We start from the raw sequence: 26616 nt of genomic DNA on the forward strand, positions 1-26616 counted from the left end.
GGAGAGGTCAGAAGAAACAGCTGCCACCAGAAAAAAAGACATGGCAAACAAATGGAAAAAAGAGATAAAAAAAAGCTAAAAAAAAAACCCGACCAAAAAAATCCCACCACCATCCTCTCCAAAAACCCACACCTGCATGAACCCATACATGAATTCCCACTGCTCCATATTGCAACATTTATAGATGCAGGAATGTAGAGCTGCAGAAGTGGATGGTGGAATTTAGCTCTGGTTTGGAATTTATGATTGACGCTTTTGAGAAGCCACTATTAGCCATGGCTTTAATGAAAATTGGCTTGGTTCCCCTTGGTTTTTCTTTTGCAGCAGTCCCTGGGTGTATGGTGTATGTAACTCCCTCCCCCAGCCCAAAAATGTTGATAATGGTGGCTATTTTGGGGAAGACAATTACTGATGAAAAGAACTGAATGGATTTTCCCTCCTCACTGGATCGCGGTTCAAATGCTTTTCAGAAAGCGTGAAGCAAAAACGCTGCTGCACCTCTGTGGCTGGTCAGCTGCCGTTTGTTGTCCTTTGGCTCCAGCTGGAATTAGCTTGGAATGTCAACTCCACCTCTGCCTTTTGCATTTTAATTACAAATGAAGCCGCCTAAAAAAAAAAAAAAAGTATTGTACAACTTGTAAATGGATCATTTCTTAAATGTCAGCTAGAGCTCAGAGGCTTAAGTTGCAAGAGGTGAGAAGCAACTGACATCCAGCGGTGAAATTGTTGGAGAAAAAAAAAAATCAGGCATTCAAAATTGGGAAGAATTCTTAATTAATTTTAAAGTAATCTCCCCACTGGATCTGTTGGAATACAGTTAGAAAGAGACAGACATATTTAATGGTAATATTTTTTTTCCTAGTAGAGAGAAGTTGGTGTTCTGATCCTTCTGTCCATGTGAACAAATGCTTGACAGGAAAAACTGAGTTCTTGGGCCTTATTCTTGGTTCCTGATTACTGATTATTTCTGTAATATAATTATTTTTAAGGGACTGTGCTGAAATGCTCTCCTGTACCCACAGGAGTTCTTCTGTTGCAGGCAGGTTTTGGGGAAGGGAAGGTTCTCCTGTCTGGGACTTGTAGTTTTTAGCAATTCCTGACAAATATTAAAAGTCTTGTGGTTTCTTTTGGTTAATTTTATTTATTTATCTATTTTTAGCACAGATGCTGTTTAAACATTGCACACAAAGAAGACATAAAAACCTTGAAAGAGTAACTGGCTTGGGTCAGTCATGTTCTCTGAACTGGGTAAAACACAGGAATAAAACAAAGCACAGAAGAGCAAAGCACTGATTTGATTTAATTTTGTTGCATAGAAATATTTTGAACCATAACTGTGGAAAGGCCTTACGTGTATTACAGAAAAGTTGTTGTTATATATAGAAATAGCTTGTGCCATTTTCAAAATAACTTTTCCCCACTATTTAATTATCAGGTCATAGGGAGGTATATATAATTACAAATATATATATATATATATATATATGTGTGTGTGTGTGTATATATATATATATGTATATATATATATGTATGTATATGTATATGTATATATATAAATATATAACACTATATAATATATAACCTCTAAATCAGAGGTTATATATTATATATACATTATATATCCTGAATGGAAGAAGGAATGGCAGTACTATTTTGCCATATTCTCCCTTTGTTAGAAGAAAAAAGAGCAGGACAATCCAACAAATCAAAATACTGGAAAACGGAGAGTGAAATATCTGGGAGTGGGGCAGCAGCAAGTAGTTCCAAATTCTGTGGGTTTGGGGTTTGTTTTGTTTCTTTTTCTTAATTTTTTTTTGATTGGCTTCTTTATTTCTTTAAAATTTTAGCCTCTTTTACTGCGCCAGCTGGAAACCAATATTCTGATTTTATTCCCAGTATTTAATAGCTTAGATTTCGTAGTCTTTCTCCCCCTCTTCCAAAAGGCTAAAATTTTAATTGACACATTCCTGGAAATGTATTAGGTCAATTTAGAGTAAAGCATGTCATTTATGCAGTGTGTGGAGTCTTGGTTTTCGTGTAAAATACTGCTCTTAATTGATTATCATGTACATGAATTTTCTGCATCATTTACACTTACAAATGTGCATTACACAAAAAGCTAATAAATCTTGGGGGTTTGAATATTAACAACATTTTATCCCCCTTGTGTTATTAGCAGAGAAATCAGCACTAGAGACTGGCAAACTGTTGCTCCCATGAGAAGCCTTTCCCAACACAAGGAGCCCTTTGTCACGTAAATGGTTCAGTTGGAGAAAATGACAATATCTGACCAGTGTCGGCAGCAGAACTGGGGAGAAGCAGAGCTGCTCGTGTGTGTGCAGGCGTGGAGGTCCAGGTCAGTGTCCTGCTCTTTAGTTTGCTTCCAAGGAGTGAGAGGAAAGATCCCTCTCTGTGAAGGGGGATGGAGGAACTGCCCAAACCATCCAGATATTCTCATGGTGGGATAAGGCTGCGGTGCACAAGCAGAAGAGCAGGGGACTGTCCAAAAGGCACAGTGCTGCCCCAAAAATTGTTAGTGTCTGCTCAAAGGAAGGGTAGTTTTGTTCCCATGCCTGAATCAGCTCAAGGCTGTGCAGCTGGGTGATTTGAGGATGTTGAAGGCTGTGGAGTTGTATCATCACTGCTTCCCAGATTTTAGCTGGAGCAGCAGGCTCCGTGGCTCTCTGAGACTCTTGCTGGTTTGAGTTGGAAGGGACCTTAATCATCATCTCATTCCAACCCCCAAGAGATAGGGAAATATCATCTTAAGGGAAATGTCAGATCAGGCTGCTATGTAGAGGTGATCTATGGACTCTGTTAGGGTCTAGCTGGGAGTGCAAAGAATATCTTTTAATATCAGATCCTTGTTGGTCATATTCCAGCCCTGACCAGATCCTTCACATGCTGTGGTGCTGTTCCTGCAGGATTTGGTCACACAGTCTCAGTGTCTGAAAGTGTGGGGTTTTGCTTTACCGCTTGATATTGCTGTAATCAGTGGCTGAGCACAATCTGCTAAGCACCACTTTCTGTGGTGTCCTACTCCATGGATAGCTGCATTTTATCACTGGGAATAATAATTTCCTTTGCATATACCTGCTTTTATTTTTTTTTCCTTAAATTGGGAAGTGTAATTTACTATATTTTTTTCACTGGACTGAATTGCTGAAAAATAGTTGCCCTTAAAAACATGCAAAACAAAGGGAAACCAGCCTTCTCTCTTAGTTTTTCACTTAAAGACAGACAAAGAAATGGGGGCATTGCTTCGCCTGTGTGTCTGACCATCAGTCAGAAAACTCTAAGTAACCCTAATGGAAGCTGAGGATTAGACATGTTTATTGAGGGAGTAGAATTATGCCCCTTAGAAGAGATGCTAGCTCGGGATCACTGTGGTATGAATCACTGGGACTGTGGCCAAAGGTGGGAAAGAACACGGCTGACATTCGCAACCCTCCCAGCTATCAGTGAGTACAGCCAAAATAATTACCCCAAGGCATCTGGATAACCCAGCCTAATTAGCGGTGCCTGAAAACGAGTGGGTTGCATGTTTATACCTGAAGAAATCAAATTACCCTCATACATTTCACCAGGGGCTCTTCCAATTCATTGCTCTGTTGATGAAAGAGGCAGCTATTTACCATAAAGTCACAACCCCGCAGCCTGTGGCTATTCGCCACGTTGAGGAGTGTTACTGCCCTGCAGGGAAATTATTCCTTTTACTGGAGTTGAAGGCAATATTCTTTGCACTGATGAGCTCTAATACTTTTATGGTAGGTGGCATGGACTGTGGAATATACACAAACATAGTAATATGCACTTAATTAGATTACTTGTTAATATCGTTCATTCATTTAATTTGGTCAAAACTGCTCTAGCCAAATGTTCACCCTGAGCTGCAGATCTCCATTCCCAGATCTGAGAGCAAGATTTAGAGAGAGTTTTAACATCCTTGTGGATAATAATATCCATAATTAAAACGTTTGAGGCTAACCCATTTGGAAGGGAATGTAAAGCCTCACATTTTAGCCAACTGAGTAAAGAGCAAAATCAAATCTCTGAGGTTGTAAGGTTAGCCGAAACCATCATAATTTCTTGCATCTCCTTTTGAAATGTCTCAACCCAATGATTTGAAGAGATCACACAGCATCTATAGCAACTATGAACCGGATCAAGTCTGGCAAATTCTTAGTTCATTAGTATACCCCAGCTTCCCTTTGTTGCAATCAAATGTGAAAAATCTGAGCAGCACAACTGCACAATCCAAATGTCAGTGTTAGGAAGTTGCCATTTACAAGCAATGAATAAAAAAAGACCCAGATCTAAATTTTACATGAAGCATGGGAAAAGAAGGTTCAAGTAGAACATTCATATATTTAAGAATGGTTTTATTTATTCCTTAATGATTATTGTAAGAACTGTCATGTACTTGTGTGGGTGACAAACGTAGTGATTGCCACAGTTAAAGTGCTTTGAGTGGATTTTGAGTCAAGTTTCGGGAAGACAGTGGTATACAAATCAACTTTTGTCAATACTATGGAGTTTTCTCAGAACAAATGTGGCACGTCTTGCCACCCCATCATGGAACTCAATGCCGAGGGATATGTACCTGGCAAACTGCCTTGTGCAGAAGGATCCTTCCCTGGGCGCTCTGCATCAGAATCTGGAACCAAAAATTCCCGGCATCACAGAAAGTTCTGAAGGGAGAGACACAAAACTTCATCCCTTGTTCTGAATTGACTTTAAATGCAGATTTGTTCTGCTTACTTTTGATGTGTGAGTGAAATATAAAGGAGATGGAGCTCATAAAATGGTGCCTGGGTGTATTAAAGCAGCTCTTCACCTCCAGAAGGCAAGGTTCAGATTGGAGTTTAGTGGCCCCAGGCTAGTCACTAGTGGGCAGTTGCCCACACTGCTAAGCATAACACAATTTAGCAGAAATCAGAACAATTGACAGTTTCTTCTCAAGAGATGCTGTAGACTCATTACTGGAATTGAAGGGGTGTTGGAGGTCAGAGCTGAAGTGCATTGGCAGATCTGTGTGGAGGAAGTTTGCGGCACTCTGTGTGGTAGGACAGATGGTGCTGTTTCTGCCTAACTTTCATGAGCACTAAAATTCACCAAATATCCCTCTTGCCCCAAAACAAACAAACACGCGCACTCACAGACACGCACAAGTAGTCCCACACAGTTGAGAGCAGTCAGTGTCCCTGGCATCCTTACCAACTTTCCTACTCATTTAACACCAGCACAGATTAGAGGACACAGGAACGCAACACTCCGGGCTATTTGCTGAATGTAGCTCATAATGATTGACACTCCTGCCTGCGTCCCCACTTTGAACTACATGTTGTATATTATTATTTTTTGTTATTGTCCTTTAAAATGCTCTGAGATATAACATATGGCAAGTGCCAGTGCACCACGGTGCAATGTAATTTAGTCAAATATCAGAAGCGTAGACAGTGCAAATGGAAAGCAGAAGAAATATCTGATCCAAGTGCCTACTGGTGTAATTGACTCAGTCGAGCCAGCCTCTGTCATTAGTCCTATAAAGAGTTGCATTTACAACAATAAAACTGAAAAGCATGGAAATTAAAAGCTGTTAGAATTTCCTCTTGTGTGTATTTATCTGCACGAGTGCTGTATACTCCCTGCACAATTTTGTAATCTGTTTGGTAAAGTGGCATTACAGTAACCTGTGTCAGCCCCGCACTGTATATCAAACAATATCACACTCCAAAGGAGGATTAATCAAAGTAACGGATGTGCTGGTTTAGTGCTCCATGTCTGCTGTCAATTACACACGCAGTAAGCTCACGAATTTAAGCTGCTGAACAGAATAAAATCATGGGTCTCTTTTGCTTCCTACCCTTCTGTGCTAAAACACCCCCAGCCGACCGACCTGTGAATTTTGCCAAGGATTTCCGGGCAGGTGAAGCGACTCCAGGGCCGGGCGATGCGACAGGGGCTGTTTGTGTTTGGCTGTGTCAGAGCTGAGTGGCAAAGGCAGTTGACAGACAAGTGTACCCCAACAAGGTTTCACTTATTAAAGAAGCCTTGTCAAACAAGCTGAAAGCCCTGCATATAAGTGACCTTTCTGTTCACCTCCCATTACAATGAAGATTTGAGCATTCCTTGCGAGCCTTCCAGTGTCGACATTAAAGAATCAGAGTGTCTTTCCATCTCTGCTGATGTGCCACTAGACCACTTAACAGAAAATTGAGAGAGTATATTACAGGGTGAAAGAGCAGAGTTCGGAGGTCACTATCATTCTCATTAAGAGATGTTTCTATGCAGTGCCCATAGGTGGATAAATCAATACTTTCTGTCTGAAAATGATCACGCTTGGTAAAGAGTGCTTTAATTGGGCTGTTACTGCTTATGGAGAGTGAGTATTTATGGGGTTTCATGACAATAAACAGCAGAGGGGATGATGGCTTCCATGTTCCTTTGTGGGATGTGATGTGACAAGTGGGATGACAGAAGATTTTGACATTTCAGACCTCCCTTGAGTGAGGGGAGAGCAAACTCATAGCAATTGGCCAGGAGCTCCCAAGGTCCCAAATTGTTTGATGCACACATTGTTTGAATAGAGAGGCCTTTATTTCAGATATCTTTCTAAATGTTACACATTCAAGAAACTAAACATTACGGGTCTGATAGACAACCCTTTTTTCCCCTCTTTTCTTTCTCCCCCACTTTTAGCGGCACTGGGTGGGTCTGTTTAATGCACAGCATTTTCACTGTCAGAGCAGAGGCTGAGAGAAACAAAGGTTACAGGGAAAAGGGGAGACTGAGATCTCTGTATCTCTCAGAGAAACAATCAAACAGAAATAAAACTGAAAAACAAAAGCTTTCCTGGCTGTGGAGGACAAGAACACTAAAATCAAGCAGAATGTCTTCAAACAAAAATTCTGAAATCCTGCCCGGCATCATGATCTGGTGCAACCCCAAGGAAAGAGTGTGGCCGTGCACACACAGAACTGAGGGCACAGGGTAGGCTGGGATCTTCAGCCACCCTCGTTCCTTCAGACAGAAGAGTGTTAAACTAACCTTCAATAAATCTCCCTGATGCAGATGTAGTGTACACATCCTGACAAGTTATTTATTTTGAACATGTTTTAGTTGAGGTTCCTGGGTCTGACGGTCTCACTGCATTGTATCTCTGCTTTCCCAGTTTGAAATGTGTATATTTTGCAACTTTTATGAAGGAAGTCCAGGTGTTTGAGGTAAGCTGTACGTGGAGAAAATAAGAGAAAGTTTCAGAGAATCTAGACATGAATTAAACCAGCTGTCAGGATTTTAACTGAGACATTCAGTGGTGATTGTAATGCATGAAAATCAGCACGGTGTATTTCCAGAATTCCCCCATGCTTTGAAGATTATTCAGATGAAAGTGTGTTGTCCCCAGTATTGGGTCCAGTTTGGCAAGGTAGGAAAGGGAATTGGACCCTGAGGATGTGACCACACACTGGTCTGTGCTGTGCTGGGCAGTTTGCAGAGCTGAGGATCTGCAGTTTAAGATACACACACACACACATTGAAACACATTGTTTCTGATAATTATTTTGCTGGTTATTTGGTATGGTGAATTTTTTTATCAAGGTGGCATTTGGCTGTTAAAGGAAATTCCATTTAACCCCAGGAAAATCTTTCCTGTGAGTCTGGGCAACACTAGAATGTGTGCCCAAAGAAGCTGTGGGGCCTCTAGCATTGGAGAGAATCAAAACTCAGCTGGATAAAACCTTGGAAAACCTGCTCTGCTTGAGCTGGACAGAGAAACACCAGAGGTGCCTTTCCCCAGCGTCAGTTATTTTGGCATTCTGTGATTCCATTATATTACAGTTTTGTAGGTGAATGGGAAAAGGAGCATAGGAAAGGAAATTCAAAGACTGCTGTGGTCCTTGTTGTCACTGAAATACTGATGTTTCATGGAATTTTTGTTGCAAGGAGCGTCTGTGTTACATTATACATTACATAATATATATTATATTATGTTATCTATATATCATATATCATATCTCAAAATAATATATATTATATATGTGTTGAGTGTGTTTTGCTGGTGGGAAACTCGAACACAGAGATTACCCTTCAGAGCCCCAGAAACAATTAGGTGACCAACTCTTCCTGGTTTCAGAAGGAGTTAAGCATTTCTGTGTCTTCATGGGTTTGTGTTCTGGTAATTTACTGTGACATGGGGTGTTTTGACCAGGGCTCTGTGGACTGCACAGTCTTCTCTTGTGTCACTGGCGAACAGCCTAGACAAGATTCCAACTGCTCAATCTTTTCTCTTTTTGTCTTTTAATTTCTTTTCATTCTATTTTAAATATATGTTATGCATGTTTTTTAATATGTTATGTCTTTTCAAAAGCACAAGATTTCTGCAGTGTAGAAGGTGCAGTAGGAGTTGTCTACTAAACACATCCAGTCTTAGATAGTTTTCTTTAGCAAATAGAAATGTTAAAGTTTCCAAGTCCAAAGACTGACAATTCTGTGCGTTCAACAGAAGGGAATTACAGACTTTTGCTTTAAAAAAAGCCCATTATGAATTTAATTATATTTTCAGGGGTTGTTTGTATAGGATTGCAAATTACATATAAATGAAGGCAAAGTCTTTCTGAAAGCATGTGTTGTTAGCAGGAAAATAACAACAACAACAAAAACCCCAGGCTCCAGTTTTGATGGGAAAATATTACTTCTGGTTATTGTTTCATCAGTAATCCATAATACCTCCAAGGGAACTGCTACAGTCTGTCATCTCATGGACAGCTTAAAAAAAAATGGCATGCTATAGAACTGGTAGGCCCTGAGGGAACTTTTGAATAGCTGATACCCTATTTGTGCAATAGATATTTTCCTTGATAACTGGAAATTAAGCTTGCCTGGAAGAAATGTAAATATCATCTCTAATTTGCGCTCTGAATTACCATTAAAAATTATGTGTGCACATAATCATATCAAACATTTCAGAGCTTAGAAACCATGATAACACTTGGCAGTCTCAGCATCTTCAAAGCACTTCACAAATATTGCCAGTGCATCCTTCTTTCACCCCATATTGTTATCCCCACTTTACAGATGAGGCAAAGGGATCAGTGAGGTTCCTTAGTGCCTTGGGATCAGGTTGACTGTAAGTAACACTGCTGGGATAGGGACTCAAGAATTTGTGATTAAGCCACTCTCGATAGGCTGCTGTTGGTGCTAATTTACTTACAGGTTAGCAAAAATAATATATGCAGTGACTGAAGTGCACATGATACCATTACATAGCTGTTGTGCCTCCTAACCTAGTTAAGATATAGCTGCAGGACAAAGGTTTTGTTTGCATCAAAAGAATGACTGGAAATAAATGGTCTTTTCCTGCATAGGTGCCAGTAAAGGGCTTGAATTAGAACCAGAGTGATATATGATTTAAATGTAAACAGGCTAATTTAAAGAAAACTCATTCAGATTAGACCCTGTTCCTAACATGTAGAATTATTCCGATTGCAATTGGAGGGGGAAGAGAATTGTAAAGATATTTTTAAGTCATAAAAAATTGTAGAGACTCAGCCAAAATTCACCTTGACCATAGTTAATGCCATGCCAAAAGCTGCACAAGCTTATAAATCCTTTACTGCCTTGGGGTTTGGTTCTCACTGGGAAAATTCCTAGGTGTTGAATTAAATATTTGATTGCAAATTTTCTGTCTGAAGGGGGTTTTACAGGTGATGTTCCTGCATTTGGGGTCTGGTTCTGGCCTACGGAAGCCAATAAGAAATTTTCTGATCCTGTGGTGACAAACAAGATTTGGCAGAGAGTTTCCAGCAGCATTCCCTGTTGCCTGATCTCAGCGTGCAAGTCAGCACTACAAGCTCTTGCAAGTCTTCCATGAAATTCATTCTCAAGAGAAGTCCCTTTCTATGTGTCTACAAGTCAGGAAAGCTAAAAAAGTAGTTTTTGCACCATGTCCCATTTTCTTGAACTCTCCACTAGAGCCCTCTCCTTCCTGGTCTGCTGCTAAACTGGTTTTACGGGTGTTAATGACATGTCTCTTGCTCAAACACAAACCTTAGCCAGGGCACAAGCTGAATCTGTCTCCAAATCAGACAGAAGGATCTCAGGTAACCTCGAAGGTGTAGTGAAGTGTCTTTTCTCGTTTGTTGGATCCAGATGTGACCAGCTGACACTGCTCTGCTGCTGGGGGAACAGCGAGATGTAGGATTCCTGAAGGGTCCTGCCTTCCTTTGTGTCCTAAAGACGTCTGTGGCTGAGCTGTGACTCCATAAACTCCATGAAGTTTGTTTTTGTATTGCTATGGAAGGGCCCCAGTGCTTCCTGCAGGTTGTCACTGCTGTTTTATAGCCATACCCAGCCTTTGATGGAAATTCCCCCTCCTGCCACCTCTCAGCACCACAGGGTTGTTTGGGCTGCATTTCAGGACTGTGTTCCGAGCAAAGTGTGTGCAGACTGTGGTCAAACATATGGTACAGATTCTGTGCAGATTCTAAATCTTGGGATCATAAACTGGTAGAAGGGAGCCATAATTCCCTCTCCTTCCTAAATCATAAGATAAAAGGCAGCTTTGGCTTGGCGGACATGTCTGGATGTTTTAAGAACGACATTCCTGATGGGGGATGTTTGACATCTTGGCAGATAGAATTAGCAGCATTAAGAGACCCTAACACCAGCGTAAAATGTGAGAAGGAATAAAGCCATCCTAAAAGATTTCATGTGAGGAACTTAAAGCACGAGCCTAACACTGGGCTGTGAACTGCTCAGATGCAGTCGGTGGGGATTGATGGACTCTCAGGATTCATCCTGGCTTATCCCTCTTCCTGAGGAGATGATAGCCATAATGTCACTTCCGCAGTTCAAAATGTATTGTAATTACTGTTAGAAATCCCAGATGTCCCCTCCAGATAACCTGACTTCCAAAGATTCAGCAGAAAAGCTACAGCTGCAGAGAAGTGACACTCGTGGTAACTTTCAAAGTTTTAGTGACACTACAAGAAAAGATGAATTTATTTCTTCTTTGAGCCTTTCATATTCCATAATTTTGAGCCTTCTATCAGATAATTTTTTTTCCAAGATTGTCAGAGACATAATAGCATGGCATTAGAATTCCGTGTTTTCATGGCAAAATTTGCAGTGATTATGAAGGGGACGAGGATTTTCTCTCTGTTAAATGGAAAAACAATGTTGATAATTATGTAAAGTGCAGAAACATTCTATTTACAGTAGACAAACAGTACAGTGATTGAATTTGAAAGGGAAAAAAAAATACCAGCCAAGGATGCGAGCTTGGATTTGGTAGTTGCAATTCACTAATCACAAAATAATTCAGTAGCGCTGAACAAAAAAGGCGTTTTTATCACCATCTCCTCTCAGTTCACAGGCGGCATTGTCTGTCCTACCGTTTCATGTCAGAGAAGAAGGAATTTTACCAAATGTTTGATTTATTAGAAAGTGAATGATTCTTTGCAGCCATGTGGGGCTAGCCCATGTTTCAATAAGACAAATTGCATTGTAGCATTCCACTGGCAGCCAATGATAACTCATGATCCAGACAGAGTCGGTTATACCAGAATGGATGAAAAGCAGGAGCAAAAGGACACAGAGTAGAAGAAAAGAAAATGCTTCAAGAGCTGTTATTTTAAAAAGCACAACAAAACAACAACAAAACCTAAACAATGTTTTAGCTACTATTTAAAAATCTTTCAATTAAGATTCTGCGCAGCATTGCAAGCAGAGCATGGCAGAATAAAGAGGATCGTGTTATCTCTTTCCCAGTAGTAAATTATCATATTTATACTCAAAAACATGCTACTGTCAACTTCAGTCGTTTGTGTAATTGGAAAAAGGTAAATGATGTAGTAAATGAGACCATACAGTCAGGTTTTGTTCCAAAAATGGAAAAAAAAAAAAACAAAAAAGAAGCAGTGGCAAATGGTGCAGGTTTAAAATGAATTAATGTCAACTGCAAAAAGCAATGTCTAAGACAAACAAAATCTGACTGTTCTTGACCTTTAGTTAATATTGATAGTTTATCACTGGAGAACCCATTGATTTATTTTTTCAGTTCATATCTGATTATCACTTCAAAATACGACTGAATATTTTAAACCAGCCCAGTCGGTCGCCTTTCAGTTCCCGCTGTTCCAGATCCCATCTAAATGTTTCTTTATTTCCAAATGCTGCCTTTTAAACAGCAGCAAGCCCCAAGGTGATGGGTTGTTTCCTGCTCGCAGAGATGCGTGTCATGAAGTGCTGCCTCTGCCCGTCGGCTTTGTTCTTGGGGATCCACGGAGCAGGAAGGGTATTGAAATATACAGGAGTCTTGTTCCCAGGAAGCTGACAGCCAGACCTGAGGGACTGTGTGAAGTGCCTACCTGGTATGTCTAATTTTAGGCCTGCCAGCCCTGACAGTGGTCCTGGAAAAAAAAAATCTATACTAATTTCTCGGTGACATACTGCTGTAAACTGCAGCATTTTTCATTCCACTACCAAAATGTTCTTGTGCATTTTTTTCCCAGTATTATTTAAAGGAACTGTCAAGCCTTCAGCATTTAACAAGTATTTTTAAACCCTGTTTTTCAGTGTAAACCTGCCATGTACCCAAGGTATTGTTGCATGAAAAAGCATAAACTAAAGTATCATATCAGAAAAGAAATCAACATTAAACATAAAACCAACTTCATTTTATTGCTTAACACTAATATTGTTCCCCATGGGAGAGGCATTGCAGTTTGATGGGTTCTGGGGGCCCTGCGTGGGCTAGTGTAAGCCAGGAATCCCCTATGAATTTTGATGAGGCTCTGCAATTTTACATCATCTCAGGATTTTCGACCGCAGGTTCAGCGTGCACACTCTGTTGAAATAAAGGTGCAGTCATTTTAAATATAATTGAGTAGGCTCATAAGAGGTTCCACTTAGAAGGTAAATTATGGTAACAAGTCAAGAGTGTACTCTGTGTAGTTTTCATTTCAAGTGTATGGTCTTCTGTATTCACTTAACTAGACACACAAATCTAAGCAGACAGATGAGATAGAGGCAATCAAAGAGAAAAGCTTTATTTGGAGCTTATGAGAGTATTGAAGTTTTATTTTGTAGTGTTTCCCCATGAGGCAATTTCAGAAAAAGACTGAAGTGATGGATCACAAACAGTTTAATATCTGAATTGCTGGCTGTTGATCAACAGAATTTTGGACTCCTCCCTGTATAATTCTGAAAATCTTCTCCCCAGTTTGAATACTTAGCAAAAGTGCTGGGGAAGGAATTGCTCTGAGGGTTTTGTTGTGCGCTCTCTGTCTCCGTCAGGAGGAACTGAGTGGTGTTTGTGCCTTTCATGCCTGTGGATGTACAAATAATGCCATACAATGCTTTGGGTCTTGTTCTTTCCAGACAGCAGTTTTTGCTTCAAGGAATGATGAAGGTCTAGAAAAACATTCTCTTAATATGAGAGAAGTGGCAAAGGAAATGTTGCAGGGCATCAGTGTAATGGCTTGTGTTAACAACATGGAATCGTTTAATGCGTGTTGTGTGTTACACTTTTATAGCTTTCAAGTGCTGCTACACAGTTTTGAGTCCATAACAGCTCCTTTTTTAGTACTCACCTTCATGTCAATTAATGTTTTCACACACTTCAGGTGACTTTGAGGCCAGTTGTGTCAATGTGTGCATATAAAGGTAACTTTGATCACTTCAACATGAGTTACCTGCAAGTACAAGCATTTGAAGGAGATGGGCCCTTAAAAAAGAAATCAGCGTCCCCAACCTCCTCTGTACGTGTCCTTACTAGACCTTTTATACCATCTATTATTTTTATTTACTTTAGCCCGTATAAAGTAGCTCCTTCTCACAATGAATAAAAGCTGTAAGCAATTTTATTTTTACTCAATTTTCCTTTTGCAGATTGACTAATGTCCTGATTTTTTTTCCTTTTAAAAATTCCTCCTAATTTTTTTTTTCTATCGGCAGAAACTGAAAACACATAGCCATTGAATATGGCATATCTGACTGATTTATCCCATAAAATTCCAGCACCAGTGATATGGAAATGAACTGAACTGACAGTGCTGTGTAGCAACACAAACAACAATCAGCTTGTGTTTAGAACCACAGAATTGTTAAGGTTGGAAAAGACTTCTGAGATCATAAATTCCAACCACTGACCCAGCATTGCCACGTCCACCACTAAACCATGTCCCCAAGTGCCACATCCTGTTGTCCCAATACAGACTGATCCATTTTCTGGTACTTGGTAAAGAGATTAAAAAGTGGGTGGAGGAAATGAGGGGGGATTTCTACTGAAGGAACAAACTTCTAAAGGAAGAGTGTAATCAGTAGATTCCTATACTCCCAAAAGAAATTCAGGGAGCATCATCCTGCTTCAGTTGCATCATCTTACTTTTGATCAAGGAAGTAACTAGAAATAAAGCAGGCAGCAGCAGAAAGCTGGTTCAGGAAGCACTAGACTTCCGTGTGTGTATATATATATATTTATGCACATATGCTGCCTCTCCCTTTCTGAGTCACCTATTGATAGCACCTTTCTTTATCACCAAGAGAGAAGATGTGTCAAGGACACATCAGAGCTGATGCTGCAGGCCTGCTGTGCTGTATGTGATGCTTTCCAGTTGGCTCTGGGTGTTTCTTTTTACTCTGGAACATCTGAGCTAATTCCTGTCTCCATGAGGCTGGAAGATGTTTCGCAAAGGGGCACTGGAGGGGTTATTTTACTCTGCCAATAAGGGTGTCCTTTGCTTTTCAGAGATTTGTGAACAAAACCGAATTGCAACTCTTCGCTTAAATTTGTGACTGGTCACATTTCCAAAGCGGGGGATGTTACAGCATTCAAAAATCTCCAGTACAAAAGAAAAGTGGACAGGTTTGTGTAGCTTGAAGTCAGAGCTATTCAAATGCAGAAAGACTGTGTGAAAACATGTACATTAGTTTACAGCTGTACAAACCAGTCCTTGCTTTTGAATGTTCCATAGACTGCAATTTCTCTTATTTTTTAGCTTTGAGCTCTGTTGAATTGGAAGGTTCTAACAATGCAGGCAAGTTGGATGCAGTTTCTTTGAAAATATTTCACACTGCTCTGTGTCCGATTCTACTTGTTCTTCGCTAAATAAAGAGGAGTCTCATCAGCATCCAGAATTTATCACAGAAATTAGGAGGTAGACAACAGCTAAAGTGCGGGTTTACACACTGAAAAGACTGGATATTCTTGATTACAGCCTGTATTCCAGGTTTTTGTGCTAGCTGAAAGGGTTATCACCAATTGCATCTTTAACTGCTGGACACTGCCCCATAGCAGAGCCGACCATGCCTGGAAAGGCTGTGCATATCCTCACCAGCAATTCAGCAGGCATTAAATCGTCAGTGGAATAACTTCAGAGGAAAAACTGGTGAAAGTAGGATCAGAACGAGCAGCTATTAACCTATATAAATAAATAAACTTCTACCTCTTGCAGAAATGCAACAGACTTAAAAAAATCCCTTCCCTCTACAGCTCCCGCACGTTTCTCGGTGCGCGCGTACCTGAGTCATTCACAGAGATCCTTATGTGAGTCCTTTGCTGCACTAAAATCTATTTTCTTGGAAAATGTAGAGCAAATACTCAGGCTGTGATCTCATTCCTACCAGTGCTGGAGACAGGAGTCCCAGGGGCTTCACTGCAAATTAGATCCCCTGGAAAGAGACAGAGAGCCAGAACGGATCCGACCTCTGCCGTTCCTGGGAGCGAACTCCTATTCTTCCGTGCCCTCCCTGCCTTGCCTCTGACAACTTTTCCAGTAAGATTTTCCCTCCTGCGTGTGCTGTCTCTTCCCTTTCCCTCCCACCCCCAGAAGAAGTTCAGGACAGGTATTGAACGGGCTGCCAGGCTGCTCCTGAGGCAAAGCCTTCATGAGCTGCCTGGCAGTGGCTATTCCCATTCCCTGGGTCCTGTAGGTTATTTTCCAGAAAAGTGTGTTTAGGTTTAATTCTGTTTTCCTCAGCCTCTGTTCTCATAACTCTGTCCTGTTGCTCTTTTGATCAGTTATACATCAGCTGTAACATAACTCTGTGATTTCATTTTGGTGCCGATTACTTCATCCGAAAAGGAACTCGCTCTTCAAAGAAAACTTTTATTTCATTGTCTGCCACATATGCAAGTATTCCCTAAGGATCGGGGTTATTTATTATTTCGCTCCCCCTCTTTGCTTTCCCCTGTTCCTCTCCAAAAGACTAACAGACACTAATCTCCTTTCATCAGGTTCCCTTCTTCCTAATTTTTTTTTCTTTTTGCACAAAATGCTCGCCACTACCTTTAACACCTTATTGTGTCTGGAGTGATAATTACTTTCAGTTGCCGCAGCTGGTGCATGGGGAGGCGTGCGGGCCCTGTAAATTGGGAATGGGCAACCTGGGTGGGATTGCAGGAAAACACAGAGTTCTGTAAAATCAGAGAACACAACTATAACAGGGACAGTTTTGTTTTTCTAATGATTTTCTACTTTTTTTTTTTTTTTCACCGAACTCATCTTTGAGACATATTTCTAGTGAGTCACCTCCACGAACAATTTGTGGCTCCTTTGTTAGAGGAAAGGATCGGCTGATGCACGTGACAGAAAATAAGAAAAATATGACTTGGTACCTGACAGACTTTGTTAAATCTCACATTTGGAAACAACACATATGGACATATCTGGATAGCGGGACACATGGGTCTGTCAACAGTTTTTAAGATCCTCTGAGGCATTATTAATTCTTATTTTAATGTATACAGTATTTCTCTGAACTCACAGAGTCTTGATTCAATCTTTTACTTCTCTCTTCCTTTAAGTGTAGGATTGAGAAGGAAATTTGGGCTTATCGTGGAAGTGAACACGAAGGCTGGGTTATAGCCTTTCAAAAATAAGAAGATTTCTCAACCTATATTTCCCCTTTCCTTCTTTAGTTATTATATAAGTAGGTGGCAGAAATTATAAACAGTATTATTAGTGTATTTTTTAATGTAGTTTGCCTGTTTCAGTCCCTCGCAGCATACTGAGATGTTTTATACTCCTACTAACCATGAGGAAACTGGCACACATTGTTCACTACATAAAATTAGGTTTTTATGAGACTAGTTTATACATGTTTTCATAGATTTCCTAAAGTAAGCACTACTAAATTATTTAATATACAATCTGAAATGCTTTTAATAAAAGGTTTGCCATAATCAGCCCTGCTCTGGGCGTGCTGGTTTGAAGTCCTGTGTTTTGTCTGCTCTCCCATTCTTGTGCTGGAGGCTGGCAGATGTTTCCCAAGCCTACCTAAGGTTAGGGAAAAGGTCCAGGTTTGGGGTCTTTTGCAGCTTTCAGACAGGTGAACAAAAAGCATGACTAATCTGTGAGTCCCTCTTTAGTTCCCAAGCTTAGTTAGGTTAGACTTAGGGTTGGGGTCAGAAGTGCTCGGCGTCACACGCTGGGGAATGTCCCAGTTTCTGTGGGGGGAAACCTGGTGTTGTCTGCTTTCAGATAGACTGAGCCTGTGCAGTAGAAAAACAGGGAGGCAGCAGCCAAGATGAGTGTGGGACTTTGCAAATTCCTGGAGATAAAACGAGAGCAAAGTATCACGAGCTTTGAAGGAATTATTCTTTTTGATTTGCAGGCAGGGCTGCATTCCCAAGTCTCTCTGAGCCATGGTCTGGGGCTGGGTTAAGGTTATGGTTAGGATTAGGAAGAGTTAAGACTTTTAAATTTGACCAGCTGGGATATTTTGCTACTTCCAGAAAAGTGACTTGAGGGAAAGTATCAGTATCTTCAAATTTCTTATTCATATTTGTGGGCACTGTGGGTACCTGGGTATATTTTGACTAAGAGTTACTGTCCCAGTTGGGTCAAGTATGCAGGGCATGGTACAGTCAGAATAATGGGGTACCCACGTTCCAGAGGATAAACTGCATCAGTGTCTTTAAATCATCCCTTATATATGGGCCATTTGCACCAGGACCTGAAAAATTAGTTGTTTTGGTATCATGGCATGCTAAACTCCTTAGGAGTATTGGGTGAGGCTGAAAAAAATGATGCTAATTCTAGAATTGAGCTGTGACTGCTCCAGGAACACAAATGGAGGCAATTACTATTTCATATCATTTGAAAAATACAAATAGGATTTCTTCTCAGTGTAGTCAGAAAATCTGCCTCTTCCAACACTTGTAACTCCATGAGCTGGAGGTGACTGCTGGCTTTCTACCTGTATTTGAAGAAAAAAACCTCCTTTTTCTAGGTGGTAACTTCACAGAGAGTGCCATCTTTACTGATTTGGCCCCTTGTGAAGAGTTCTCTAGCTGATAAATTCTTACAGTGTTTCAAGATTTCATCACTACATTTACACAAATCCCAAGTTCAAGTGTCATTTTCAGGGTAGCGATGACATAGACCTTTTCTTTCTTTTGGGGATAAAAGCATATACCTTTTTTCTTGTAGCAAGTTGCTCTATTATAATTCCCAAATAGGCATTGAAATTCTGAGTTGCAGTCAAAATCTTTGCTAGAGTCGAACAAGAATCCCAGGCACTTGACCAAAGCAGTATTTCAAGAATATACTGTATTTATTTGAAAGATGATAATGCAATGCGGTCATCGTTTGCTTCACTACAGGTATAAATCCTCTAAAACCATTGCAGATGTGGCAGGGATATTGCAACCCATTAACCTAACAGAATGTAACTGTTTTTCTCTTGCAAGGCTTGTCTGACTCGGTCTTTTTCTTTTTTTGCTGCGAGCGCGGTTGTATCTGTTGGCTCTGTGTGTACATTGTGGCGTTGAGTTCCGCTGTCTAGACCACCTCCCTGTGAATTAATACTGAAATGGAGTGGCTTAAATCCCCACACCTTCCCTCCTTGTCCCTCTGTGTGCACATTAAACTCAGCCACCTGAGATCTTACTCGGAGTCTGGCACTTTTGTGCTGCCACACGCTTGAATGGGTATTTTTTAAAGTGTTTGTGTATAACTCAGTGTGGGTATGAACGGTAGAGTCTGTCCCCCCCCAAAAAAAAGAAATTAAAAGAATTAAAAATCACTATTTATTATGGCACTTTAGTGTGTATTTAAGATTCCTCCTTGTTGCCGGGTTTGTGTCCAAAATGGAATTACTACTCTGCATCTTTGCTGATTGTGAACATGTCCACGAGGCTGAATTTCAGATGTACCCATTTATGAATCTGGCGTATATGCTGAATGCAGCATTTTGCGCAGGTCACGTGTTGTATACAAAACATCTGATAAAATGCTGCTCACAGTCTTACAGATCTTAGAAATCCTTTCCATATGTCTAATCTTAAATCCTTTCCATATGTCTCCATCTATACATGAGCACCAATTAGTCAATTAATCTGCCACCTTTATTTAATTAGATAATAAAGAAGAACTTTTTGAAGTTAAATCTTATTTCATTTTTCCAGGAATCAAAAATGACAACTAGTAGCAGCAACAAATTACAAGATAAATTTCCTAATCCACTCAGTGAATACATTAATATTACAGTATTTGCTGAGTTAAAACAAGTCCAACATTCAATATTCCCCTTTGCAAACAAAATACATTTGCATGAATCCAAATAATTTTTTTTTTTGTATGAAAATGGTTCTGTGTAGCAGTCCTGGAACAATTGCAAGACATTTTGACTCTTTGGTGTCCTTAGAAATTAACCCTGTGTTAATGAAAGTTCATAAGCAAGAGTCCCTGCGCAATGGAAATGCTGCCATGCCCCCCTTAGGGCACCTCTCCAGCCGCTGAGCCGTGCTCCGCACGCAGGGCAGCCAGAGCAAGGGCCAAGGTGCTGCCTCAGTGTGTCCATCTCCATTGAACCTGTCTCATTAGCATGCCTCTGGGCTCCCCGAAGACATTCCATTTCATCTGAAAGCAAAATATAACAGAAACTGCATGTTTCTGGGTTTGCTGCTGGCAGCTGTTACCTTTCTGGGGGGGAGGAAAAAAAAAAAATTAAAAAATTCCCCTGCCAGGTCGAGACCTAGAATAAATGAAAATAGCTACACTGAAGCCCACAGAGCAATATCAGTTTGCACCTAGGGAAGGTTTGTCCCATGTATTTCTCCACTTCAGCTGCAAATAAACTCAAGGTAGAGGCATTAGTATTTTTAAAAGGTGAAAGGGAAGTTATTTGCCTTTTTCTCATAGCCGTACAAGAAAATGACTTTTTTTTTTTCTTCTCCACAAGAAAATAGTTTTCTAATAATAACCCAGTATTAAGTGTCAGGTAGTTGCTTCATGATTTTCCATGCTTTATTGCAGTCAGCTATTGGGAATGGGGTCAGATTTCCAACTCACAGCAGAAGAGCTGCTTTTATTGGGTTGAGCATTGTTGTTTTCTGTCCATGAATTATCAGTTGCTTTGAAGACTGATCACTTCCTTTTGTGGGGATACTTGAGGAACACACAACTTTCTTTTCTGGTACCTGAGGCCTTGTTAGCACAGAGCTTATTGAATATAACCCCCTTTGTTGGTAAGCGCAGAGATGACAGAATTTGAAAGCGACTTTTTTTCTCTGGATTTTTTTTTCTGAATTCAGAGTGAACCAAACATAAGAAAATATTAGATGCTCCTATGCTTTCACCTTGTGTCATAAAAGAAATTACAACATGATCTATTTTATGCATATTCAAAAAAACCCTAAAAATTTCCAAATTAACTGTCCTTGGACAGGATTTTTTATAGGGATCTGAATATGGAGAAAATCCCTCTAGCTCACAGACTACTAATATGGAAAGTAAACTATTCCTCTGGCAAGTTTTTCAAAGTGAAAAGGAGAATTTAATTGATTCATATCCAAACGTTTAGATCATGCTTTGATGCAGTAGTGGAAGTAGTTTATCTGAATCCCTCTGTTTAGACAGATGAAATCATAGCAGAATATGTATTTTATAAGTGAGAGAAAAGAAGGAACAGGAAGGGAAAAATGCAAACAATATTCCCAACTAGAAAATATACTTTAAGTCTTATCACAGTGGATTTTCACGCATGTACTCTATTAGAGTTACTAACTTGAGGAGGGCTCCTTGTGATCGTAAAATAAAGCACCGGGGTTTTTTAGGATGTGGGCCTTAGAGATTTCAAAGTTGAGCAAAAGAGATTAGGATTCTATTTTTTTTTTTTATCCTGCTCCTAGTTTTTTGTATTTATGTATTAAGCTGCTTGTATTAAGCTCTTTGCTAAGTAGTATTTCTGATCTGTTCTGCAATTTGTCATGACATTTCTCTAGGCAGCTATTATAAAGATGTCTGCTTCCTTTTTTTTTTCTTAAACAAGAAAGTAGGCTGCAAATAAGTCACTTGATTTTTAAATTACTACCAATTACGAAAATGGAGAGTCAGGGTCCAGAAAATTGATAGCTGAATTCTGATCTTGGATCTGGAAAATACTGAGCCATAAAATATTCATCCACAGACACACAGGGAAGGGGAAATGAAAAAAAAAAAAAAAAAAAAAAAAAAAAAAAAAAAGCTGATGTTATGTTCATCTGACCAACATATGTTGTTTGCGAGTGTCACTGGAGTTCCAGTTTTTAGAATATGGGGAAAAAGATAATTTGAGTGAAACAGGCAAGCAAGTGCATGATCTGATGATCACCTAAACAGGTTTTAATTTAGAAACTGTTGATACTGAAGCTGCTTTCCAAGTCTATTCAGTACAAGTCAGCGAAACTCACACTGACTTCGGCAGATCTCGTGGGTTTTTTGCCAGTCTTTTCTAGCAGCTTGTCTGTTCTGCGTCCAGCCCGGGGAGAAACAGCACCTGCCTTGCATGGGTCCTTCGCCTGCCTCTCTTGTCACGGAATCTCGGAGCGCTTTTGCGGAGAGCCGTGCCCTTCCCTTTGCCGCCCCCGGCTCGGCGCTGGATGCCCCGCGCTGGGCGGAGGGCGCGGGGCCGGTGGCACCGGGTCCGTGTCGCGGCCGCCGCCCGGGTCCCGCGGCTCCGCATCTGCCGGCGCCCCTCACCCCGCTCCCCGCAGGGCTTTGGAGATTCAGCACGCTCGACACCTGCCTTTCAAGGTGTGATCCGAGCTCTTTTTGCAGCATCCTCTGAAAAAAAAAAATGAGGATTTTCTGAGCTGTCACCCGCCAGCCACCGCTGCGAACCCCAAAAGCCACCGCTGCTGGTGTCCCCAACAGCAGGAGAGGGGCGGCTTTGCTGCTCCGGGTGTGCGGGGTTGTGGGAGAGGGGAGAGGAAAAGGAGTATTTAATTCGCAGGTCGTTGTGAATGGTGAAAAAAGAAAATTGTGGAAATCGTAAGGAGGTGACAAACATTTCTGCGGTTTAATTAAAAGTCTAATTGTGCCTTTCAGATTCTTGCGAAAGGGAAAATGAAACAGTGAAACCCTGTCATAATAGTGGTTGATATGAGTTTGATCAAGTCTACTGAATTTCGAGAACTTCACTACAGATTTCAACAGCCTCTGGGTCAGAAACCCATCACCTTTATTTTCTCTACCTGAGCTCTTTTATCTTTACCTTTATTTTTATTATGCCTTTAATTTTTTAGTATTATTATTATTTTCATTTGAAGACTCACCTTTTAATATGTTTCTTCTGTGGACCGTATATCTATCTTCATGACTTCTATCATGACTCAGTTTTTAAGAGTAAGTCAGAAAGGTGATAATTTCCATACACACGTTTCATTTACAACTAAACTAAAAGGAGATTTATCAGTTCCTACCCCGACTTCAGCTGTAGTTTGGACGTTTTCCTGTAGAGCAATATGTTGCCTGTGAAGGCTGCAACCCCCTCTTTGAGTTATTTGAACTTGATGTAATGTCCATAGAGTGAATTCTCAAAAAGGAAAAAAAAAAAAAATTAAAAGGGGGGGAGGGAAGTATAGGTTTTGTAAAATATCCTTTTTCATCTTTAGGTGTCATAATTTTTTTTCCAAGCTTTGAACTGCATTGTTTCACTAAGGAAAAGCTGAATTTATAATTAAGAGCTGCACATTTACATTCACTGTAACATGCTATCATTAACAAACTTTCCTTGTTTTATCTCCTGTCTCAGTAGCCAGTCCACAGTTTCCTTTCTTCACAAGTGAATTGTACCACAGTCATGCACTAAATACGAGGTGGGGGATCTTTGCTCCCTGAAATATTAATGGAGCAGATTTTTTTTTTTCCTGTGAGACAGACTGGATTTTTCAGTGGGATTTTTTTCCCCCCTCCATCCAACAAAGGTCCCTTCTTGTCAGTCAGCTTTGTAAAAGCAGAGGAAGCACCGAACACATTAGAAACCAAGATATGAGAGAACCCAACAAAAAACCTTCTTTAAAAAAAATACTTTTGAACTTCAGAGAGGACGCAGCGCTTGCTTTGCTGTGAACACAGGGTTGGAGAGTTTTTTCTTTTTAACAGACATGTGTAGCACATTTGTTTCAGTTTTATATCGGCTGTCATAATATGATGGTTTTATTCGGGTTTTAAACATGCTTCGGCTGGAAACCCTACATCTTTAAATTAGGCAACCCTGGTGCCTTTGCGATTTCCCTAGCTGCACTCTCTCACCTTACCCAGGTGCATGTTAAATCAGTATTAATGACAATATCATCCTTCTGCAGTCATCTCCTGCCTGCAATTTGGTTTTAATTACCCACCACGTTGTCTTTCCCCCTCACTGACAGCCATTAAATAGGGAATGACACCAGAGCTGTGCTGGTGTCGAATAGACACTTCACCAGGGTGGTTGGTTCCTTTTTTTTTTTCTTTTTTTTTTTTCCCCTCCCTCTTCTCTTTTCTTTCTTGCCTCTTTTTTTTTCTTTTTTTTCTTTTTTTTTTTTTTTTTAATAACTAAAAAAATCCTTCCATAAAGCAGGCTGCAGTGCCTCCTCGTGGTAGTAATCAGGAAAATAAAAAGGGATTATTTTTCACTGGCTTGTTTTGATGGCTGAGAGATGCTTGCTTTGGCTCAGCTAGAGCTCTTGGGGAGAGTGAAAAACCAGCATGATCTTTAAGAGAGAGAGAAAAAACAGCACTTAAAGATTAAGGCCTGATTGGGACTCACTGAAGTGTCTCCTCGTTGGAATCTAACAGTAACTTTGATGTAGAATTTAAGGCTTGCCTGACAGTCTGGAGGAGCTGCTCACAGGCAGGAGCCTGGTCAGGCCCAGATGTCAGGGAATAAAGTGCTGCAGGCAGAGCTGCTGGCAGAGGTGACCCTGCCTGCACCCCTGCTGCATCCCTGCCTGCATCCCTGCCTGCCCCTCGTGCTCCCCTGTGCTCAGAGATTTGACAACTCTTTCGTTCTCCTTCGCTGTGTGGAATTGTGCATAAACACGAGCAGTAGGAATTTTTCATGCCAAGCCCGGCCTTTTAAAACGAGTCAAAAAAGCCTCAGAATTCCTTTCACTTTGGCCAGTGGTTTGAAATAGCCTTGCCCTGCAGCCCCCTCCCCAACATCGATATTTACTACCATGGGAGGATTTCTCTGTGTGAACCAAGTTCTTGCTGGAGAGATTTAATTCTTGAGTCATTGCACTGAGTTTTGTGGTATAAATCTTGATTTATAATGTGATAACTGGTGGTAGAGCCTGGTCCAAGGTTTGCTCTGTCAGCCTGACCCTGTCCTGTTCTCTGTGTGAGGTCAGTTTTCAGCAAGGTCGGTTGGAAGGACTCTGAGAAATTTTGCATTAGGGAAAATACCTAAATATCTGTGTACTGGAAAACATGAAAAAAAAAATTTAAATGTTTTGGAGGAGTGAACAGAAATTATTAAATTAAAAAAAAATCTTAATCCTGTTTTTCCCATCAGGGTGTTAGATTGAAAAAAAAAGTTTATTGGAAAATTAAACAAAAAAATAAATCTGGTAAAGATAGCTTGTGAAAAAATCACTGCCCATCCACGTTTGTTTCAGACATGACAATATTTGACCTTGTTAAATGTCAGTTCCATTGATTTGATTTGAGGGGTCTGGATTGTGAATCACTAAATACTTGCCCTGTAAATTTGTTGGCCCTTTCATGAAAATTTCTGACTGAAACTTGAGGCCTATAACAGTGAGTCTACCAGGAGAGTTTATTCTCTGATAGAGCTTCCACATATTGGTTTACAGCCGTACCGAGTCCCCTTAGAATGATTTTTTTTTTTCCCTTTCCTAATATGAAACTTGATGCTTGGAAAATCTGATAAGTGAGTTTCATTTCCCTGGAAATTTATTGCTTCTATTTCCAAGTGCAAGGAAATAAAACAAGTAAAAACAATAAGCAGTCTGTAAGGAGGGTATTAATGAGGGGTCACTCTTTTCTCATGTAGGCTCAAGCTCAGGAGAAAAAGAGAAAGGAGTTGCTCTGGGGGCAATCTAAATGGCTGGTGCAGTATATTTTGTTTTATTTATTTGGTAGGATCAGCTCTGTTCTATTCCCCCCTTTAAAGCATGCTCTCCAATTCCAAGCAGGATATTTATGACAAGAAATACAAAATCTTTTTTTCAGGTAGTAGAAAGTCCTTTGACTTCAGCTCAGGGACCGGCTGATTTTTAATTGACAAAAGACTATTTATGCTGCTCCGAGCATCTCTGAAACCAGAAGAGCCCATTTGTATATGTAAAAAAAAGATGCCATAGAATTCCAGCGTACCATCCTTATTCCAGTGGAGAACTACATTATGCTTGTCTAATTCCCCATTCTTTCATTTGGAAATGATGGTGTTCTTCACTTCTTCCTGGTAATTGCTGTACAATGCTAAGGAGCTGCCAAGTTCCACTGCAGGACTCATTATATTTAGTAACGGTGGGAAAAATTGCCATCTATAGAACATTTTATATGGGAAAAGAACTGGGCTTCACAGCATTGCAGATGTGCATCCCCTGTAGATCCTGTCACCGAATCAACTCCTAAGTGAGACAGACTGGTCCATTTTGGATGCAGGGAGGACAGTTTGGAGGATAAACATGACAGTAAGAGACTTTAATGGAGGGAAAATTTAGTGCTAACAACGTCAGTTTCGTTTTTAAATTTCTTTTGCACCCATTCACTGTACTTTCCCTCCTTTGCTTAGGAAAGTTGTACCCGTTGGAGCTGTCTTAATTTTTTTGTATTGTGCAGCAGTGACTTAGTTGTGTGTTGTAAATGTGATGCCTTTTTATAGACTCTATAGCAGGTTTATTTTTAAATGTATTTTCTCTAGGGAAGGGCACACAGTTTACTCAAAATTTACCATATGCTTTGCATCTCCAGTAAAACAGTTGTAGAAAATACCATATTTTTAAATCTGGTGAGTTGTGAAGAATCAGAGAGAGGCCGGATGAAGAACACTAGTTAGAAAGATAGATACTCAGAAACTCCTTCCCTTCCAAGACTGAACTGCCATGAAGTAGCTCAAGAGGGACTATTGAAAACATTATTGTGCTTTTCAGGTTATAGGCCTTGAACCTGCAAACACTTGTGCATGTAAATAACTTTATATAGGTAAAGTAAATGCTTTGAACTCAAAAGGGTTACTTGCATATAGGAAGTTTTTTATGTGTGTAAGTGTCTGCAAGATTAGAACTGTAGTTGGTGTTTGATTAACATTTAATCCTCCATGGCTGTGCTGCCTTACGGACAATCCAGAGGGAGTTTCAGAGGAGGCAACTCAGGAGCTGAATGTGCAGATGAGTTTTAG

At 40.3% G+C, this 26616-nt stretch overlaps 1 long non-coding RNA gene across 2 annotated transcripts in view; it reads left to right on the forward strand.

Annotated features, from left to right (window-relative positions):
• The first annotated feature begins 2315 nt into the window (after positions 1 to 2315).
• The window catches only part of LOC136296844 (uncharacterized), a 152727-nt gene continuing 128426 nt past the window's right edge, over positions 2316 to 26616 (forward strand). For both annotated transcript variants that reach the window (XR_010723019.1, XR_010723018.1), the window contains exon 1: positions 2316 to 2356. This is a non-coding gene — a long non-coding RNA (uncharacterized lncRNA). The remainder of the gene's footprint in view (positions 2357 to 26616) is intronic.

The sequence above is a fragment of the Chamaea fasciata genome, unplaced genomic scaffold, assembly GCF_029207755.1.
Source record: "Chamaea fasciata isolate MVZ Bird 193981 ecotype frontalis unplaced genomic scaffold, bChaFas1.0.hap1 SCAF_14, whole genome shotgun sequence".
NCBI classification, from domain to species: domain Eukaryota; kingdom Metazoa; phylum Chordata; class Aves; order Passeriformes; family Sylviidae; genus Chamaea; species Chamaea fasciata.